Below are 4,771 nucleotides of genomic sequence, written 5' to 3' on the forward strand. Positions count from 1 at the left end.
TGGTCCCAACCCTCCTCGGAATCCAGAAACACATAAAACCACTCGCTCTTCCAAGTTGGATGCGAGTCAGGGTTGGTTCCAGAAACAAAGCAGGAGCGGGCCAAGGATCTATAAACTATTTTGACCCATCCTTGGTCCTCCGAAGCATTTACAAATTTAAATAAATAGCGAAAGACACAAACGTTGGGCTCAAAACCGTGTTTACGTGATTGGGCCATATAACAGTGAATGAAACGCCAAGAATTGGGTGTGAGTTGGGTCGGACAGACTCGGGCTTCAGCCAAAAGGCGAAAAATGAAAGGATGAGGAGGAAGGCGAAAACCAGCATAAAAGGTTTCCTTATAGACCCGAATGGCCCCAGGCTTTGGGTAACAGGCCCTATCATTTGGGCCTGGAGCCTCGGCCCTATAAGGGTGAGAAATACCAAAGAGGCGAGCTATGGTATCTACTTGTTCTGAACCAAATCTAGAAGGATAATTATATGCATCTAAGTGTAACATGTTAGGGAAGGCTTGCCCGAACTCGGTTAAAAGATCCTTAAGAGAAATAACTGAGGAATTGACGAGAGATTTTTTACCTCGGCTGGCCCTAGATGGACGGGGAACATCTTGGGGAACCTGGGAGTGAGATGAATCGGAATCCTCCATGGATGAAGACTGAAACCCAGAAAGCTCTTGAAAATAATCGAAGAAGATGAAGATTCAAACAGAATCTTTAAAATGAACCCAAAAAGCGATGGTGTAGAATGCCGGAATTCGTTTTACAGTGGCTATTCTTGAGAGAATATTTGCAGAGTGGAAAAATCTAGAGGTGAAGAAAATTTTGTGGAAGTAAAGTGTGAGAAATGAGCTCACACTTGACTCCTTATATAGGATGAGCGTGTGGAAGCTCAAACGTTTCTGGGCCAAAAGAAATGGGCCTAGTAAAGGCGGGAAGCCCATAAAGTTTGAATTTTGAAAAGATATAGAACATTCTACACCAAAAAAAATAATAATAAATAAAAAACAAAATTTACTGAATAAATCAAGGCTTGAAAGCCCAACCACGCCTAGAGGACATGCTTCCTGGGCGTGGTACCAAACATGTCTCCTAGGCGTGGGTCTACAACGCCTAGGAATTATGGTAGTATTGGCCTTCAACAACGTCCATGATGCATATTTCCTAGACGTTGTTAGAAGATTGTCTCCTAGGCGCGGATCAACGACGCCCAGGAAGTATCGGCCTCCAACAACGCCCATAATGCATATTTCCTAGACGTTGTTAGGAGACTGTCTCCTAGACGCGGATCAACGACGCCCAGGAAGTATCGGCCTCTAACAACGCCCAGGATGCATATTTCCTAGACGTTGTGGGAAGATTGTCTCCGAGGCGCGGATCAACGACGCCCAACAAGTATCACCCTCCAACAACGCCCAGGGTGTATATTTCCTAGACGTTGTTATAAGATTGCCTCCTAGGCGCGGATCAACAACGCCTAGGATGCCTTGTGCAGTAAAATCCTATTTTTCTGATTATTTAATCATTAGAAAATGGGCTAAAATCAGGAAAATTGCTAATAATTCCCAATAAATAGGGAAAATAAGCATAAAATCCCAGAAAATTAGGGAAAATTAGAAAATAATTTTCAAAAATTAATTATGGTAAAATATTGAGAAAAAAATCCCAGGGTTAAGGGGAAAATTCCTGTAAATCCCAGGATTAAGGGGAAAATTCCTGTAAATTAAGGAAAAATCCCCGAAGTTAAGGGAAAATTCCTTTAAAATAAGGAAAAATCCCCAAAATTAAGGGAAAATTCCTGCAAGTTAGGGAAAAATACCCGAAATTAAGGAAAAATTCCTGTGAATTAAGGGAAAATTCTAATAAATTAGGAAAAAATCTCAGAAATTAAGAGAAAAATCCTGAAAAATACCAGAAAATTCCTAAAAAGAAGGAATAAGGTAAGGAAAACAATAGAGAGGTCATAAAATAATCCTGAAACCGTGTGCAAGGAAAATCGTTGTAAATGTATAGGTCACTCCACACTTTATGCAAAAACGACACCCTGTAAGGGAACAAATGAACTTAACTTCTGCGAAATCTTTTACGGTTTCCCAGAAATTGGGGGGTAAATGATATGAGCCTAAAATTAGCCTAGAAATATAATTAATGATGAATTAATTATACTTGGTATGGTCCAGTAATGAAGCCCAATTAACGAGGCCCGAAACTCTGATTATTTGTTAATTTCGTAATAAATAAATAAGGAAGATTAAGTACTCATTTAATGAGTCCAATCAGTGATATAAATATATAAAAGATAGCCCCAAGGGCACCTACACCAACTAGGAATCTGATTCCTTTATTTTAGGACTTCTATATCTATCTAAAGTCTGAGAACTTGATCAACAAGTTTCCTATCCCTAGTCCAATTCAAGGACTCTCAACATCTATATAAAGGGATCTACCCCTCAATCAGAACTATGTTTTTTGGCTTGATTCTCTAATTCACAGAGATATGTGGGCATCTCGTAAAGGCAGAATTAAGCTACGAAACACGAGAGCAGCCATTAAAGGCCTTGAGCTCCCAAACCTTAAGTAATAAATACAACAATTAATATACTATAGTTTTTTATCCATAACACATCCGGCTTCCCACCGTACCACTCCTACATACTCAAAAGCGTAGAAATGTCAATAGAGGCACTAGGAAGCTGAAGTTGCTCGTGTGCGGGCCAATGAACTCCAACCACCACACACAGCTTCGTCACAATGGATGCATAGGGAATAGAGCCCGTAGTTCTCTCACGTAGAAACCTCATAATACCCTGATAAATCACCGACCCGAGATCCATATAATCTCCCTGTAAAATCCCCCACAATAACCGTGCACGCTCCATAGTAATATCATGCATGTGAGAAGATGGCATGATATTGGAACAAATAAAAGAGTTCCATGCACGTGCAAACCTGTTCATGCACGAGGCACGGAAAGTGGCATACTCGTTCGTGCCCCTCTTGAACTTCCAGTGGGTCTCTGACACACACAATGTAGCAACAATCAAGTCCAAGTTAAAATCATACCCATCTTAGCATTCCAATCATCCTGCTCTAGCCTACTCTCGGGCTGGTTGATCACCCTCCGAATAGCCTCAGCACTGTAATCCACCGTCAACCCCCTCGCCATAGTAAAACCATTCTTATCTGCCTTCGCATTAACGTAAAACTCATGAACAACACACATGTGCACAACACCGGGTGTCTCACAAAAAGCGACCCAACCCGTCTCCAGAATCATCTCAAATAACTTACCATCCTTACCCGATGGCATAAAACCCCTCTCCTTCGCAATCGGCTTCGTCAACATCCTCACATACTCCACTTCAGCCTCCGGAGTAAAAAACCTAGGCCTCATACCGCCAATACTTGAAGAATCGGTGGTGCTGCTGCTAACTTGAGTTCTTTGTCTTTTGGGTGCCATTGAATTCGAATAAGTTTGAGAAAAGAGAAGTGTATAAGAGATATTTAGGTTTGAGAATTGAGAAGTGATGGAGAAGATTGTGTATAAGTGTGTGTATATATAGGGAATTAGGAATTAGGTTTGGAAAAGAAGTGGGATATGGTTAAGGGAATAATGGGAGTAATGGGGTAATGGAATTGATTTTGAGAGGGAAATATAGAAGTGGAGGGAGTAAAATTCGGTTGGGATTTATTTTGTGTTTGAATTTTTCATTTTTTCTATTTTTTTCAGGTTCAGGGAGCCAGCGCGGCCGCCCCGCCTGGTAGCGCGGGCGCGCCGTGCTACTGGAATTCTAGCGCAGCCGCCCCGCATACCAGCGCGGGTGAGCGCAGCTACTGGAAGTTCAGCGCGGCCGCTCCGCTTCTCAGCATGGCCGCGCCGTGCTACTGTAGTTGGCACTGAATTTTCCCATTTTTTGATTTTTTTTTGGAGTTTTCTTCTTGATTTCTTCTTCCTTTATCTACTAATGTACAACAAACTTGGGTTGCCTCCCAAGAAGCGCTTAGTTTATGTCGTTAGCTTGATGTAGAATTACCGAGATTAAGTTGTTAATAAAACAGCGCTAACCACCTCATGGTTTGTTGTATCCCCATAGTAATGCTTCAAACGCTTTCTGTAATAACCCCAATTTTTGGAAATTTTTGAAACACGGATGAATAGTAACTTTTGCTGATGATGCTGATTAAGGAAAATTATCAGAACACGCTATATAGGAGTACTGTTATGGAAATTCTAAGATCGTATTAGTACACCATAAAGTAAATAAGTGTATGTAAAGATCGTCAGAATCCAAATTCGAACACTTTGATTTTTCCCAAAAATCCACCAGATACCAAAAGAATTGAGTATAAGGTAACATGATTAAAAGGATTTAAATTCAAGGATAATAAGAGAGGATCATAAAAGGAATACAGAATATTGAGAAAGGTTTAGGGGAACCCAAGTAATAAGATACCGGATATGATCCCTCAAACGACGCACGAGAACGAAAGTTAAGCAAACCGTAAAACAAATAAGCGACCAAGAGATAAGCTTGTACAAGAAGCCAATGATTGTGACAGCATCAAACCACAAGGAAGAGACATGTGGCAAATGGATGACATAGGCATGGTGACATAAGCATGACAAATGGAGGGATTAATTGGTTGATTTTAAGGCATTCATTTTTTACCATGGTAAAAGGATAATTAATAAAACAAAACAAAGCAACCAAGCCAAAACAAATCAAAAATACAAAATACAAGTTGACTTTCATTTCCTTCAAAAAGCTCTCGG

Source organism: Apium graveolens, chromosome 5 (assembly GCF_009905375.1).
Source record: "Apium graveolens cultivar Ventura chromosome 5, ASM990537v1, whole genome shotgun sequence".
In the NCBI taxonomy this organism is placed as follows: domain Eukaryota; kingdom Viridiplantae; phylum Streptophyta; class Magnoliopsida; order Apiales; family Apiaceae; genus Apium; species Apium graveolens.